This window comes from Aythya fuligula, chromosome 17, assembly GCF_009819795.1.
Source record: "Aythya fuligula isolate bAytFul2 chromosome 17, bAytFul2.pri, whole genome shotgun sequence".
Lineage (NCBI taxonomy): Eukaryota > Metazoa > Chordata > Aves > Anseriformes > Anatidae > Aythya > Aythya fuligula.
Genome location: NC_045575.1, coordinates 5,061,379 through 5,079,590, shown reverse-complemented (window position 1 = coordinate 5,079,590; position 18,212 = coordinate 5,061,379).

Below are 18,212 nucleotides of genomic sequence, written 5' to 3'. Positions count from 1 at the left end.
AGGACTCTTGTATAAACTGGCTGCACGTCCTGGTAGTAATTCTAGGTTTGTTTCAGCTGGTTTGGGTCTGAGCTTAGTCTACTCACACATATTTTGGTGGGAGATCAATAGCTGAACAATTGCTGTTTTCACCACCTCACGCTGGGGTATAACTTTTCTGATAAATTCACTGCTCCTCCGCTTTCTGTGCTGCATCAGCCCAGGTTGAGTTGCTATCAGGAGAGACTGAGCTGATTCTGTTATCTTTCTCGGGAACCCTGATTAAAGACATTTGGTCAAAGCTGACTGTGCCTCCTCTCTGTACGCTGGAATCCACCCCAATAACTCTCACACACACACCACATCAAAGTTGCCTGGGAAATCTGCTACTGGGAGGTGCTGAAATGCAAACAAAGCCCCTGCATTTCATCATTCACAGCAAGTAAAGGCAGGGGATTTGCACTGCATAAAGTCTGGCTTATCACATTAAAATGCAGGACATTAAAATGCAGGACATTAAAACTCACTCCAGGCCCACCCAAGAAGGGAAGGCAGGGAAGGTGTGAGGGACTCACTGCGACCCTCTGGTGGGTTTTCCTCCCATCACCTGTCGTGGTGCCCCCCAGTGATAACATTGCCACAGCAGCACTGGCAAAGGAATCAGTGTCAGGTTCAGCAAGAAATCCTGCTGCCTGCCCTTGGGATCCGCAACCCTTCCTCCTCCTTCAACAGGAGGAATAAAAATGTGTGAGCCTGGCCGGGAAGACCTGCTCCAGCCTGGGGACTCTGCAGCCCCATCTCCCAGGGGGGCACATCCAGAGGACCATGGACGTGGCTCCAGCTTCTCTAGCCATGCAGAGCTTCCTCATGCTATGATGGCAACTTGGGGTGGCCTTGAGAAGGGAGGGGATGTGCTACTGGGGGTTGGACGGGGAAGGTGCTTGATGGTTGGTCATGCCCTCCAGCAAGGATGGGAAGATCATTCTCTGCCTGGCATTGGAGGCGTTGGGCTCCTCTGCCAGACCTTCTTACTTCTATTGGCAGGTTATTAGGGTGGCTTGCTAGAAATGTCCTTTTTAGGGTTGTTTTGTTAGATGCAGTGGATCTTCTCCCTCTGTGGCTGTTAGGTCAGATGTCAGCAAAGTGCCTCCAAAGCAAGGAAGTGGTTCCCACTAGAGGCTTGTAGGCAGAGCACTTAAAATGCCACAAGAGAAAGTACTCGCAGATCAGTGTCTGTCTAAACAGCATCCAGGAGCAGAGAGAGAGGAAGGTGGATGGGGAAAATCCTGCCCAGTGGCTTGGGAAGAGCAAATCCCTCCTGATATCCCTGCTTTTTTTTTTTTTTTTTTTTTTTTTTTTTTTTTTTTTTTTTTTTTTTTTTCCTGCTTTACCCTGCTGTTAAAGCCTAACTGTTGGCCCTCTTTCTGAACCCAGCGGTCAGCCAGCCAGGTCTGCTGATGGACAGGTTCTAGTTTGGGAAGAAGGAAGGAAGGAAGGAAGGGGAAGTGTCTGGTGCCTGCTGGATCTCAGAGGACCTGAGAGGGTGCTGTGACAGTCTTACTCCTTGTCAATGATCCAGGGCTAAGCATACATTAAATCATCAGATGAATTTTGCAGGTGACATAAATTGGTGCATGGGGACAAGTCAGTTTTTACAGAGTGATCTGAAGTACCTGGCAAAGGGGACTGCAGTGAGCATGTGTATTAATATTGCTAAATGCAAAGTTATATTTCTAGACAGAAAGGCACTTATACCTGCAAAGTGATGGGCTGTACCTGCAGCGAGAAAAACCTGAGATGGGTGCGAGGGTGCTGGTGGGAACCAGGTGAACATGCAACACGGTGATGGCAGAGCCAACGTGGTTGGTAACAATGAAGTTACAGAAAGACGCAGGGAAAAATAACAATCGTTTTATATATAATGTTTTACAACTGATTTAATTTATTGGCGACAACATATCTATACACTCAACCAATAAAAGAAAGAGAAATGAATTGCTGTTCAGTGTTCGGAAGGTCAGTCTGGTGATTTCCCTTGCTCCATTTTTTGGTTTGTATTCTTCATAGTGAAATCTCTGACATATTCATCCTTTCTTTCACGCTCCACCATTTGGGAACGGTGATACATTGCCTCTAAACAAGTTTTCTTTAGTTTATTTATTTATTTATTTATTTATTTTCCCAGAAGAGGATCTTTTTTCTTCCAAAGAAGTGACCCGAACTGGAATTTCCCATCAGCTTTGCTGAAGGTCTTGTTTGATCACATCCCTGCACACAGGCACAGCCTGGGGCATAGAGAAAAGAGGGGGCTCATGCCAAGGGTAAAGCTCGGTATAGGCAGAGCCCCGGCTGTGGCTGCTTTAGGTGGTGCCGATATCTCTGATGCTTCTGGATGCTCCCCAGTGCCCAGCTGCCCATGGAGAGCCTTTTCTTGATTTTTTTTTTTTTTTTTCTCCCCCACTGGCCTGGTGACCACTGCTCAGCCTTGACCATACCCCTGGGAACAGCAGGCAATGTGGACACTGCTCAGCAGCCTGCCCTGCATGCAGCCAGCACCCTGCTGATGGCTGCTGCAATTCCTGGCACTGCAAGGAGCAGCTCTGCAGAGACCCCAGATCACAGCGGGGACAGCTGTTTTCTCTTAGCTTTTAAAATAGCCCTCAGGCATCCCCTGCCTGGCTGCTTCTTTCTTTCTGCCCCTCCTGGTGCTCACATCGAGCTTGTCCCTCCCCTTCCCCCTGCCCCATCCTGCGCTGGTACAATCAGCATTTCCCAAAGATCCCTATCTACGCCGAGTGGGGAAAAAATATAGTTTAAAATTTGCACATCAAAAGAAGGCCATGTCTGCTACTGGGAAAATTAATAAGAATTAAGGCCCTTTCACAAGCTGTGCAGCTTTTTTTTTTTTTTTTTTTTTTTTTTTTAATGGAACCAATTAAAAATATTCTGATGCTGGAAATGCTCTTGTTTGCTAGGGTCCAGGTTGAATGGGTCCTTTTGGGGATGACAGAAGCTCTTTCCCCTGTTCAGATGACCAAGAAAAACCCTAGCCACCAGATTTTTAGGGAGGAACAGACGTAAATTAGCAGCTGGAAACACCCTTCCCATGAGCTGCGGGGAATCATTTGATAATAGAATAAAGCAAAGAGCAGTGCAGGCACTGCATGTGACAAATCAGGAAAACAATTTGTTTAGAGGGTGCAAGAGCAGAAAGATAATCTTTTGTGATACAGCTTCAAGTAGGGGAAAAAAACACCGTCAGAGCCTGAGAACAAAGAGAATGTTCTGGAAGATGCCATGCTCCAATTTATTGCTATTATTATCTGTTGCACAGTGTGTACTTACCCTTTTAATTTTATAGAAACTGAGCTGGGTACCAAGGCTGTGTTTCACGATGTGTTGCAGTGCAAGGCAGCAATGCCCAGCAGCAGCGTGGATGTGGTGACCCATCAGCATGGGATCCAGCCCAGGTGTCTGCCTTGGAGGTGCCTACACCTGAGTTCACCGCCCTGGGCTCTTTTCACAGAGATGACACGGGATGAGCTGAGCTGCAGGGTGAGCACTGCCTGACCCAGTCTGTTCTTGTGGTGCCCAGCGTCCCCAGAGGGACCCCAGTGCTGTACGTGGGTGGGGATACCCATTTTGGGAACACTTTCACTTGCCTGCAGAGATGTTGCTGCTGGTTTGGGAGCTCTGTGCCACACTTTGTGTGGCACAAAGCACTGGTCCTTCATCAGAGACGTTTCCAAATGCATTTGGGGGACTTGGGGAAGTTGTGCTGTGTCTACACACTTTCCCCGTTTTTTTTTTTTTTTTTTTTTTTTTTTCTGCAGACATGTTCAATGGCTTCTCAAACCCACCTGGGTTTTGGCTATGAGGGCAGCTGCTGACTGATGGGCTGTGTCAGCACAGCACCTTTTGCTCTGGTGCAATCTCCTTGAGGATTGAATTATGCCACCCCTATTCCTCAGGGAGCAGAAGATGCATGTTCTCAGTTACCCAAATTGTCCCTGCCTGTCCCAGGCCCAGGAGCTTTCTCTCCATCTGTGCAGAGTTTGGGACTGCTTGTTGTCTCTTCACACAGAAACAGACCCAGTCTTTGATAGCCTGTCCTGATCTCTCTGCCATCCCCCACTGTGCTGCACCAGCTCCAGGTGTGAGCACTGCTGGAATCACTTTGGGCATGCACAGGTGCTGCTGGTTTCCCCCACAAGCACCACCCTGTATTTGTAGCTGCTGAAGCCCAGTGGCTGTGAGGCAGCATCAGACCCTGCCCCTCCACAGCCAATTTCCTGTTTCCTACCTAATTTCATGTTACCCCCAAAATCTGACACCTCAGTGCTTCCCCTTCTCCACAGTTTTCAGGAACATGGTGAGCTGCACAGCTCCATGGACAGGCCCCCATTTTTATTTATTTATTTACTCATTTAGTGACACTTATCTTCTATTTCTTGCCTGGCTTTATTTCCTTCTCAAAAAAATTTCATCTTTTCTCTTAATTTTTCCTAAATTGTTCTGAAGGAAATCTATTTGGAGGGCTCTATTCTGGACGGCTGTATTGTCTCAAGGTGGGTTCATAACATGGGTGCAGCCAGCACACAGATGCTACAACCCCAGCAGCTTTGTGCTTCTGGACCTCTGGGACCCATTTTGGACACGACATCTTGGCAGCACTGTGGCTGGGATTTCACCTCTGGGATCTACTGGAAGTGTGGGGGCACTGGGGAGGGGTCTTCCTGGAGTCCCCTTCAGTGGCTGCAGCTGGGGGATGATAGGGGACATCCTTTCTGACTTTGGTGCCATCGCTTGGACCGGGAGGGGCACTGCTGGGGTGTGCATACCCTGCAGGGTGGCAGGGATGCTTGGTGAATTGTGCTGGGGTCCTTGGAAAGGAGAAATCTTTTTCTTGGCTACTGCCTATTACACTGGGCATAAAAGCCCAGCAGAATGATGTTACTACAGCCTTTATAAAATCATTCCCAAAGCTTCACAGCAGAAAAGGACCAAGCTTGCTCTGCTCCTGATGCACCACTGTTAACAGGACACTCGAGGAAAGAAGGAAGGTGCAGGAGGGCACAGCATCCATCCCAACCCCAGCCAACACAAAGCCTCGCTGCCGGCTGCCTCACCCCAGCAGGATGTCACCGTGCATTCATTCTGGTCACACGGAGGATGCAGAAATGCCATGTTTCTCTCTGAGAGTATTTCCTTCACATTGAATGAAATTTCTGTCTCGTTTTAAAGCTCTGTGACTGGCAGTAGGCTCAGCACTGGGATGGGCTGTGGGACCAGTGCTCCCATCCACTTGTAGAAATGCACATAGATCAGAATGCGTGGAGGGCTTTTAATAATGTGTCCACATCCAGCCTATCTCAGTGGCTCTTTACACTTTCTGTTGTTCCAGGAAGATAACGCTTCACAGAAGCTATAAAAGACACATCATATCTCAGTGACACTTTGGGACAATGCAGGATAAAATTCAATTAAATGCAAAATCCAAAAGAAGTCTGACAGAGTTTCAGGTGCTTTTCAATTCATCACTTTTCAATATTTCTTGAAATTCCCCAGAACCAAATATCCAGAGGTCATTTCAAAAGCTACCACAAAGAATGTGCCAGAGGAGTTCTCATCAGGGACCTTGACTTGCCTTATGATAGAAAACTCTCTCCACGAGTCTGAAATCTGGGACCAGAGGAAATGAATAATTACAGCTGCCTGTACCTTCATCACATATTGTGATTTTGCTGGAGCTGCTATTGAATCTGAACCAAAGTGCAGGCTGGTACTGGGGTGTTTATTCCATGTTTGCCCTTCTCAACATCCCTGCTGGTTTGTGATTAGATGCCTCCTGTACCCAGGGATAACTTCTGCACCGTGGGATGCGATAGCAGCCAAAGCTGCATGGTTTCAGAAGGCACAGTGCAGTAACTTAAACGCTTTAATTTCCTATATGCTGGTGAAATCCATTTAGGTTTTCCTTTGTATCTGGAATACAATCCTATACAGCGAGAAAATCTGTGTGCTTTCCACCAAAGAAAAGCCCCAAACTCAAGGCAGGCAGATCTAATCCCACCTCTTACATTTCAATGCTTTTTGGGAAAGAGCTCCTTGTTTTGCAGACTACTGGGGGGCTCAGATGATGTATTGTGGTATCAGCAAACTCCACGCCACCAGCACAGCACCTGTTACTGGTACCTGAAAAAACTGTATTGACTGTAGTATTGATTGTCTTCAATATTAATTGCTAAAGTTCACTGAAGATGCAGTTACAGTAAAGGAGAGTTACTAAAATGTTTTAAGCCTGTGACTGCCACGGAGATTAAATACTGTGCGAGGGCAGATCCAAGTCCCAGTTTTCCTGGTTTTTAATGTGTATGCTTGATATCAAAGAAGCACAAGGGTAGGTAATACATATTTTTCTTTTCAATAAATAGTTCAGCCTTCCTAATGGAGATGCTTATATCACTTCATTTCTCCAGTTGCTCATTGCTAATTTATTTAAAAATCATTCTCTGATGATTAATGCCTGGCAATATTAGAAAGGCAACCAGCTGCTGAGATGTGTACATTAAATCTGCTGATTTGCTTTAATTAGCAGAAGAACTATTATTGAGTAGCTGGAAACATGTTAATCTCTTTTTTTTCTCTGGTACCAGTGTTCCTGAGCCACAGAACTGGGCAGGAGCAGGGAAAGGAGGAGAGTGGCATTTGAGAGACGCTATAATTTACACACATCCATTTTTCTTCCAAAAAGTGTGCACGCTGAGCATTTGATTTTCATGTTCTAGTGATGCACAGCGAGCCAGCTTTATTTGTCAAAAGCCGATATGGGTGCTTTGGGAGGGATAAAGCCCACAAACTTTGCAGTAGCTGGAGCTAACGACATTGCTATGCGTGCTTCAGCTTCACGGCTGGGTGTGCACGCTGCCTGTTGTTACAGCTCACAGGATGAGCTATAACACATCGAGATTAGTAACCTGACTGATTTTGGTAACATGTCTCTTCTCCTTCGCAGAATCCAAGAGAAATTTGTGACCGTAATAGAATCATAGGGTGGTTTGGGCTGGAAGGAAACTTAAAGGTCACCTAGCTCCAACCTGTATCCTGAGGCTGCCTCCCAGGCCAGGTCCATACAGCACCCTTCAGGAGTCTCCAGGTACCTGACCACTGCCTTTGAGCCCTGTGTGAAACCACACCGAGGTGGGCAGGCAGAGCAGGTCAGGGCCTGGTGGATGCCTGGATGCAATCTCAGGTCAAAATCCCACCGGGGCTGTTCCTCCAGGGGTAAGACTCATGCAGCAAGGGATGCCAGAGCACCCCTGGGAGAGGGCACATCACCAAAACCCAGGAAAGGCTCTCCCTATCTCCTAACTCTCACTCCAACATCCCACTGCTCTCCCAGGTGTTTAAAAGCCCACCGAGGGTGAGACATTCAGTTCTGCCAGAGCGGCTTCAGCTGTGCCTTTTCCATCCATAGAACTGCCCAACTGGTTGGCTCCCCAATTCGGCCAGCACTCGTGGCAGAGGTGCCTTCAGACCCACTTCAGGCTCTGCACAATGCAGGACTGTGGTTTCCTGGACCAGAGCACAGGCAGGAGGCTCCTCATTGCAGGGGTTGAGGGACATCTACACGCCAGCCCTTTCTCCAGAGCATTTGCAACGACAGGAGGACCAATCCGTCATCGCTGGGACAGGTTAATCTGATTTATCAAGTCTCAGCTAACAGACTGGAGAGTAATTTCTTCTTGCTGAAAATGTGGAGGAGTCATGTGTGTTTGGACAGACTGACAGGATTTCACTTTATCACTTAAGAAGCCATTAAGCAGTTGAAAAGCTACGTTCAGTTTCACAGCCACAAGACAGGGCTCTGGTGACAGTCCAGGCTGGCAGGAGAGCCATCGGCAGGGAGCAAAAGGACACAACAACACAGGACCAAACTCACTTCCCTGAGCATCTGCCCAGTTTCTCCTTGAATGTGCAAAGATGGGCCACCCAAGAAAGGGCTGCAGGGAAAAAACGATCTGCAGCAGCCATGACTTTGGTGTGCAAGTCCCAGGCAGGTCTTGGGGTCCCTGGTCCTTAAGGAAGAGCTGGCCAATAATGTGCACTTTTTGCACCTCTTTTTACCTCCAGCGCAGCAGTATGGTCAGCCCTAGACTGGCAGAGGATGAAAAGTGAGTATTTTAATGATAGGCAAAAGAGAGAGGACATGCTGACACAGATCTGAGGGTCCTTGGTTCTCCTCATGGCCCACCACTGCTTTTCAGCCTGACTTCAGGGCCGGAGGCCAGGCATGGCAGCAAAGCACTCAAGGGGGATGCAATCCTCCGTGTGCAAGCAGCCCCAGAGTTCATTCTTCAGACAACTCACTAAAAATAATCTATGCTCGATAAGTGACACACTTTGAGGTGTTGCGAGTATATGCATTCAGGTAGCAGAGAACCGCTGAGCTGGCACAAAGTTTTAATTCAATCCTCCAAGATCCCTCACAACTAGGGGATATTGGCACTGAGAGCTGTTCCAGCAGCGTGTTGGTGCTTCCAAGGGGCACGGCCAGCTCCTGCGGCAACGTGATGCAAATGCACAAACTTGCATTAACGATACAGTCAGATATGTTCATCTTAGCATGACAATTGAGGTGATCGCATTACCTAACCAGGGGGAGAATATAGCTTTAAAATCTAATCCAAAGAAAATTGATATTACAGCCTTTATATACACTTTTATTCACTGAAGCCTTATGTAGGTATTGCATTTCCCAGACACATATTTCTGTAAATAACTGTCTCACCAATGACACTAACATCACACAGAGATGCTATCCTTCATGCTTTATGAACGTGTCTTTGCAGTGGAATAGCTCCTTGCACCAAGCATGGCAGTTTACTCATTTATCACTTTACCCTCTTTTGCACCGTTCCTAAATGCTGATTATAGCTACTGTTCCAACTCTGTCCCACAGAATTATTATTCCTATGGGGTCTTCCTGAAAGGGACTTTCCACTATATTAACTAATCACTGGATGCAGAAGCCAACCTTTCAGCACGCTGGTGCTCTCACAGCTGTATTATTAGGCACGGGAATTACAAAGCCCAGATCAACCTAGTGTGAATTCAGTGTTCCCCCTGCTTGAAGCACCAGGCTGGGAGACCTCGTGAGCTCCCCTCCAACCTGTATGGTTCCTGGTTTTGTGTGCCTCTTGCTCCAGACTGCGTGATATGAGCTTTCTTGGAGAATAGTGCTCCACCTGCAGTGCTCATGCGAAGCACAGAGCCAGGCACAATTCCCACTTTCCATTGGCATTGCTCTAAATCAGATCCGTAATAACGGTGTGACTTAGTGCTGGCTGTAGCTGCCTTACCATTTCGTGTCTGTGGTTGCACCCATTTTAGCCTGCAATATGAGCTGTGAGTAAATGCCTGGCGAGGCATGATGTAAACGTTTAGCTCTGTGAGCTGGTCTGAAATTATTTCTCTTGCTGTGCTTCCCGACCCGGGGGTAACCTGGCAGTACCCTTGAGGCAGGATGGTGTTGTGTCCACAAAAGCACCTGCTTTTTCTTCAACATGAGTGAAATTTTGTAGTGTTCAGCTGCTGCTTTCGTTAGAGACACAAACCTTTAAAACCACTGCACTCCCTTAATCCACACCAGCTGAGTGTTTGCCTTTCCAAAGACATGCATAGAGCCTGCAGCTCCAAGGCCCTCCCTACGCATCGAATGCTTTTAAACCTCAAGAAGCCCCTTCTTGGAAATGTTGGTATAAATGCGGGATGTTGCTTTCAGACATTGGGTTGTGAGGACAGATGTTGCTGGTCAGATGCTGAAGGACAGCCCCTGGCTGAGCACAGGGATATTTTTGGCAGAGCGGGGCAGAGGAGCCCATCTGCAGCATTGTTTGTGGTGGGGTGATGGTGATACCTGCACCACGGTTCTGGGGGTGGAGGGCATTTCTCTCAGCATGGTCTGGAAATGTCAGACAATGATCACTGTCTGAAGAGGGATTGTGCTCTACCCCAGCAGTAGTTAAAGGTGTTGTTTAACAGCGCCTGCCAAATGCAGTTATTTTTAAAACCAGCATTTCCAGATAATTACATCAAAGGCTTTAACAAGATTGGCCCAAGGAACTTGCTGAAATGATAATAAAGTTTTCCAGTAAACTAAAAGCAAGGGGGAAGCTTCTGAGAGCTGGGGGAAAGCCTAAATGAATGATACAGTCAACTCCACCCATGGGGAAAACCACAACAAGCAACAGGGGAGCTGACTAATGCAGAGTTCAGGAGGACTAATCATAACCGATGACGGGCTCTGGTTTATAGAAATTTGGTTGGGATTAATATTTTTTCTTTTGATGGGACAAAGAGCACTGTGCTGATACAAGACCCTTCTGGACAGTGCATGACTTGATATTTTGTGATACTGTTCTGCAAGAGTAACAGCACCCACCTCTTGTATCCTGGGCTGTGGGACAGCAATTCCACGTGCCTGAAGGGGGAGCAAGCAAAGGTGGCTTCTGTCCTCGTCCCACTGATTAAAGCTCATAGACAGGATAATTACCACAGTTTAATAGAAAACAGTGAAATAGTTCAGTAAAGAGGCTGACAGTGAGGTGATGGCACACAGGAAGAGGAACAAGAACAGATCAAATATTCGTGATCAAATATTCCTGTTCATTTTTTCTTTTATCCTGGCTTGAACTGGGGCTCTTTTCAAGGGAAATGGCTCATACCAAGGAGCCCTAAAATCAGAGGACCAGGAGACCACACCACCATCCGGTTTTCCACCTTAGTGACCCAGAGATAGCAAGGTTTTCTTCTGCCCAAGTGCTGCAAGTGCCTCTGAGAGCTGCCATGGCATGCGAAGCAACGGGACGGGGGTCCCTATGGCCCCCTCCAGCTCAAGGGGCTTTGCTAACCAGCAAATAATGTGCTAGGCACTGCTGCCTCTGCTTCTTCAGCCTCTCCTGGGTCAAAGGGATGGAGGCGCTGGAACGGTCTTTGCCGACTGCTTTAAAAATCCTGACAGCTAATGTATTGCGCTTCCAGGCCCAACACAACTTTTTCCAGAGTAATTACTTTCGATTTCCTCACAATAAATACACTGCTATTTTTTCCTTTCCGATAATTGAGTGTATTTATTCTTAACTAAGATTAACTGTCTTTTGGAGCCTAAAATAAATGGGGTTGCCTTGGGAGATCAATATGAATGCTCATAACCATCATCTATTCGTGAAGCCCATGCTAGTCCTGAAGACCCTCCAGATGACCATGAAGCCATGTAGGAAATCTCCATTTAGGGTGGACCTTATTGTCACTGGTTCACCCCTGGGAAGAAGCAGAGGTTGAGATTCGTCCATCATTTACTCACTCTGTTCTTTCTCCTACTTGTTGTCCTCATCTTTCCTCTCTTCTCCAAAGAGCAGGAAGGTTTGTAGCAGTGTGGATTCCCCAGTGCCACCAGAAAGGAAAGGATTTGCCCTGTGGTTCCACATCAGGGAATCTCTTCAGCCTGAGGAGAGCATCTGAAAATAGGCAATGATGGGATGGCAGCAGAGACATGGGCTTCTGCAAAGAGGGTGGAGGACTTGGCTCTGGTGATGTGCCTGAGGCAACAAGCCAGATGGATGGTTGCCCCAAATCTTTACAGTCTTTGATTTATCAGGGAGGAAGGAGAGAATGTGGCTAAACCAGGCACATTTCTCAAAGGCATGCACAAGTCAGAAATACCTCCCATTTCTTTGGGCCTACTTCCAGTGGGGACCTCAGCTGTGACCATCTGGTAGGACTTCATCATTTTAGGCTGCAGGGTAGTTACTTGGCAATCTAGAAAAAAACAAAACAAAACCAAAAACATAAAACTCTGCCTGATACAGATGCTGGGCACTTCTGCAGCGCTCAGACTGGCCATCTCCTCACCTACCTGGAAGGAATGCTAATACATGGAGGTGAAAATCCTGGGGAAAACCAGCACTGGCACAGGTCTCAAGTGTTAGAGTGAACCTGAACAAAATCAGTGGGAAAAGGGCTGCACTGTGAGTGCTGCTAGACTCTGCCGTTAAAGAGACAGGCAAAAATGACTCTGTTGTAGCCTCTCCCAGTGCTCAAGGAAAACTTTAGTGACACACTTATGTTGATAAGACAGGAAAGGCTAATGAAGGTAGCATGACGGTGAGACATTGCCTTACAAGAAAAATTATAGTTCTGTAACTGTAACAGGGCCTCATTTTTCTTTCAAGGTGGGTAAATGTGCTCTTTTCTTTTTGCTACAAGGCAGCTAGAGACCCTCTGCAGTGTGTCTGGCCTTTCAGCTGTAACTGGTGAAGCCTTGAAGTTCATGGCACAGTGTCTGCTTTCTGTCTCCTTCTGCACAGGGTGGAGATCCAACCCAAGACCATGGAGGATTGACTGGGCCAGCTGGATGCAGCCTTTTCTTCTCTGCCTGCCACACATAGAGAATATCCAGAGAGGAAAGGAAAAGTGATGTTTTACAACACCGATGGTACAAATACCATGCTTTTAATGTTATTTGAACTGTGCCATGTATATTTTCTAACATGGGCAAATGAGGTAAAGAAAAAGCCCCTGCATGCTAAGGCTGACTGCAGCAAGGGGATGACATGGACATCTGAGCTGTCTGTTAGAAATACTGTCCCTAAGGGGATATCTGCAGTTTTTTAGAAAACAAATAATAGCTTCTTGGGCTTTCCTCTCACAGCCTTTTGGAGGCTCTGTAATCTAGCTTTCATGGGGCTTGCACCATGACGCTGCATCACTGTGCCCATTCAGGTATTTTTAGAAATGCTATTAAATATTAAGTTTAAAATGATCATATGAGGAGTCCTTTCATTTTATGCACGCTTAACTACCCAGCTTTGAGCCTTAAAAAGTTGCCTGGTTTCTAGGTCTTCAGCAGAAGTCCGCTTAAAGAGACACAGTCCAGTTTTCACCAGATGCCTCAGGTTCAGTGGTTTATAGCAGTATAGAAAGGGGGAGAAAGTTGCAGTGAAATGTTGATTTAAACCAGTTAGCACTGCCTTGTTCCTGATGAAGAACCATTCCGGGTGAGCCATGGTTCTGCTGTTTTCAGCCCAGAGGAGATGCCCAAGGGGGGCCCTGATGGGAGCAGGAGGCAAAGTGCACGAGCCTCTGGAAAAGCTTCTGTGGTTCCTCTGCCTTTGGGGCAATCTGTTTGTAACTCTTCACTAAAGAAACAAGACTAGTGCATTTCTCGTTTCCTTAAAATCTCCAGAAAAATCCACCCCGTGCCAAACACCCCAAACTGAGTGGTCTTGCCATCTGGATGAATTTCAAACATGCCTATAGCACTGCCTGAAAGTTTTCCTCTGCATTTCTCTAGCCCGTTTCCAAGGCCAGCTGAGCCCTCCTGTGAAACAGAACTTAATAAAAGCAATTTACAAAAGCCGCAAAGATATGGAGTGCACTGAGAGAGCATCTTCCTAATGGCCAAGTAGCAAGGTCTTTGCTCCCTTGTGTCTCAGATATCTCATCCCTCGATGCGCACTCCCCACCGCTGTCTGCAGCACTGAGGTCAGGAGAGGTTTGGAACAAAGAGCACCCATCTGGAGTCAGTCCAAAAACTTTTCAAAAACTTTGTCAGTTGTATCACTTTTTAGCTCCCAGAAGGAAAGCTCAATGATTGTATTCCACCTATTAGCAGGCATTTAATACATATTAGTAATAACTGGATAGTATAAATTTTAATAATAATTATTATAATTCTTAGCGCAGCCATTAATCAATTTGTTATCATTGAGGTAATAATTACTTAAAGATTTATAACTCCAGTTAATGCTTTTTAATTAATTTAATTTGGTGAGGTGAGGAATTGAAATAAAAACACACAGCATTGTTGGCATTTCTGTTTAGGAATCTTCAACTTTTGTCTTAAGGTGCACACGCAATTCCTGTGTTTGTCCCTGCATTGCTGACACCCCCAAGACTGTGAATGTATGCAGCCCCCTGGCATGGCAGGGCACTGCTGTGGTCCCTAGTTTGGTCTGGGATGCAGCAGCACCACTTGTAAGAGGACATGTTTTAATTTGCAATGTTATATACAGCTTTGTATCACTTTCTAGCTCAAGGGTGAGGAATTGGTACCTTGGTGCTGCAAGGGAGACTGGTATCTCTAACTTGGGGGTGGGAGAGAGGGAGTCCTGGGTAGGAACAGCCCAACCCAGGGAGACCCTGGGATGAGGATTTATCCTGAACATCGCCCATGGTTTAGGTACAATGCTCAGATCAGCAAGAGGAGTGGGTTTTGTGGACTGAAATCCTCGTTGCACCAACCAAGGAGCTTCCATCAAGCAGTGAAGTGGGATCATGGCTTTCAGATAAAGTGGTATTAATGCCTGAGGAACACTGCTGAGAATGGGAAGAGTATTTAATCCCGGGATGGGAAAGATCTCAGTTCTGTTTCCTGCTCTGCCATGGGAGATTCTTTCCCAGTGACAAAAAGGGATACTCTCAGATTCTGGCTGTTTCAGTTGGGATGTTCCTTTCTGTGGAAACTGAGCTGCATTTCATGAAGGAAAATGAGACTCAGGAAGAGAGAAAACACAGGGCTGAAACTGCTGGGCGTCCATCCAAGTAGCAGCAGCTGGACACCTGCAGCAGGTAGCTGGTGAGAGCAGCCAGGACAGGAGTCAGGGATAGCATTCAGGTATTTAAACATTGGATGTGGCCCCTGCAATTCTGTCAATGCTAAAGGACACATTCCTTACATCCCCCGTGCTGTATTCACCCAGCCACAAACAGCTCGAAGCCTTCTGCCCAAGTCTGATGCATGCCTTCGGGGGCCACGTTGCCCAACTCCCAGCATCCAAGTTAGGACAAACAAATTGCACACATAGTCCTGTCCATCTCCAGGAAGGAGAATAAAGCACCAGAAATGTCTTGAGGGTGAAGAGAGAAGAGGAACGGTGCTCAGGGAATGCATTTAGTGGAAGTTGGAAAGAGTCTCTTGACATCAAGGGTAGCAGAGGTGAAGGAGCTGAGGCTCAGCACACCAGGGTGTGTTACAAGGCATCGGTCAAAGGGGTTTTCCAATGGTGGATTGAGGACCACAGGGATGTCCAGGAGGATATCTTGCCAAAGAAATGGCAGGTGTGGTGGGTTGACCCTGGCCAGCAGATAAGGCTCCATTGCTGACCAACCCTCTTCTGTGAAATTTCCCTTGCTCAGGCCAAGTAAATTTTCACATGGCATCTATACTCTTCCTCCCAAACACACTTAATCTTTAGAGATTACTTCAAAGAGTCTCTCTACTGTTTCTCTGATGAATGGAGTCTTTCTGAGTAGGCCCCCAGGTTGGGAATCATTTCAATTAATTTTCATTCTCTCCTTTATGCATAACCCTTCTAGTCCCCTCAAGAAGCATTGCTATTCCCTCCTGCATAAAATGTAATGTGTGTCAGTATTTTATTTTCAAATTGACATTTACCTGGGATTTCAAAATGAGTTAAAATCTGATGTGAGTTTCATTTTGTTAGGGGCATTATTTTTACTGGATTTGCAAGTTATAAAAAGCAGTCCTCCGCCCAAGAGACATCACCCCTGGGAAGGGGCTTCCAGATGGTTATTTTGAGAAGGGATCCCAACGAACTTCTCGTTTAGCTGTATCAGATGAACTTATTTAATATAATAACAGAAGAACATAAAATGTCTGCATTCAAACCATACAAAAAATCTGCATTTCTGCAATTACAAATTTCAGTGTTTGTAGGCTGTTCTGGAGTTATTGTGTCATTTTATGTAAATGGCACCATTTTTCCATCTGCTTATGGCTGGGGGTCTGATGACAACAGGCATGGTACAAGAGAAGAGCTTTCTTCTTCCTGTATGGCCTGAAAGATGCTTCCCAGTTTCATCTCACTCCAGTTAAAGCTTCCACTGGAAGAACTCATGTAAATAAAAATCAAAGATGTGCTTGTGGATTTCTTATTGCATCTCAGAAAATACTCCTAAGTTACAAGATGCAATGTGAGGAACAAGTCTCCAGTGAAGATGCTGGGACTCCTCAAGAATGGAGCCAGGGAATAGATGGGTTGTACCAGTATGCTAACCATGGTGCAGAGATGCAACTTTTCTCGGGACTCTTAGGACAGTCTGAAGAAGCTCACTTTTTTGGTGAACAGATGTAGGAGAAGGACAAAACACCAGTAATTGAGCCCCAGGACATCTGAAACATGGCATGCACGTTGCTGTTAGGGACAGAGAGGCCAGTTCTCTACTCTTTGGAATTTTTATTACCCTTTTGTAACTCACTTGTCTCACGTGAGACAGTGAGCAGAGGATGAGGCTTAGACTCTTTTGCAAGGATTTACCTTTGTGTTAAATTTGTATCCCAATATAAAATGCATACCTATAAAGGGTTAATCCTCTTTCCAAGAACCTCAAGGCTTTATTGAAATACCTCCTGTAGCTAGCAGGGAGCATTTTTTGTCATAAATATGTGGGGCAGGCACACATCTTTCTTTGTGGCGTAGGGAGACTACTTCCAGCCTGGCCAGCGTGCATTTACTGTGCTCTGCACCACTTCATGGTTTCTTGTTGTCTTTTCTCCTTCCTCTGATTGCAAATCTCATGATTGTTTCCAGCGACATTTACCAGGCTGTAGTGCCACTTTAGGAAGCTGCTCTGCCGCTGTAGGCCTGTCCCACTTGAGTTGTAGTCTGACATCTTAGATCTTCTTTTGTCTTTGTAATTTTGGGTCATGTAACCCTTCTGGGACTCTCAAGATATTTAAATAGTCTCTGTGCTGAGGAGAACAACCATTATTTTCTTGCTTTTTTGAACTAACTTCCTCATTTAGTGTTTGCATGGAGCAGTTCTGGGGCTGGGTTTCAAAGAGAAAATCTTTGAGTATTTTGCTGCTCACTTCAGTTGTGCTTACCCTATTCCATCACAACTGCACAGAGACTGACTTTTAATTAGCTTCAGAGCTGTGTGATATCTTTGGGAGCAGTCAATACAGCCATTGGGCTTCCTTTATTTGTGAAAAAGACATGAAAAATATGCAGAATAAACTGTATAGTTCTCCATAAGGGAGGGGAAAAAAGTCTAATTTTATGTGGTAGCCAGTTTTCTGCAACTTTGTTTTTGCAAGAAAAAGGAAGAAGAAAGGAAACAAAAAGCAAAGACTAGGAAAAAAGAAGCATTTATTACACTATAATGAGGTAAAACCAAGCTCACATACCAATAGGGGAGCTGACAATAATATATGGCTTTAATTAGCAATCAGGGTTTGAGGAACAGCTTATTATGCTAATAGTTTCAAAGCTTCCCAGTAAAAAAGTGCCTATGGAGAGATTTGCTAATGACAAGGAAATCTCCATTTTGTAATATAATCATGTAATTCTCTAGACAATAATTACACATTTCTTTGCATGTTTGTTATGAAACTCTGGACTTCAGATTCTGTGCTGTGTACTCCCAGTGGACTGAAAAAAAATATAATGACCCCAAACTTCTGTTCCAAAAGTGAGTTATTTCAGAATTCTGCTCTTCCGGAGGAAATCTGCCACGCCATGGATTTGGACGGAAAAAGCACCGAAGTTTGATCCTGAGCTCAATGAACTGGAAAGGAAGCAGGACCTGACTGCTGAAGGCAGTGGGGTCTGTCTCATCAAAACTGCAATAGGTTCACGGTCAGACCTGCAGCTGTGGGGTTGAGCAGGGCTTGGTGGGGAGGACATCCCTAATTAACCTCACAGTTGCAGGGCTAGGGCCCCAGTGACAGTCACTGTGTGCTCTGTGAAAGGCATTTCGTGATTATAAATGAATTCTAGGGGCACCGTGCCTTGTGCTGGGGTTGGGTGTGCCCTGTGGTGACAGGAGCACAGGAGGCATGAGCCACCTGGGGATGTGAGCCCTTGACAGCAGAGCTGCTGGGGTCTGTGGGCAGTGTTTGGAGGCAGAAACAGTTACAAAGCTCAGTCTTGTCCCCATCAGTGGCTCAGTGAATTTTTTTTATTTTTATTTTTTCTTTTTTCTGTCACTGAGGCTGTGTGACCTTTGTGGCCATCAAGTCTGGCTGCACCAGGAGGTCCCATCCAGGCACCCCTCAGTTCAACTCTGCGCTTTCTGTTTGAAACACGCAGGCTATTTGCAGAGGAACACAATTGTAAGCTTGTGTATTTAAAGCCTGCCACTTCCCTAACTGAGGCATTCCTGTGTTCTGAATCAGGATCATCACAAAAAGGACCTGGGGAAAAAAA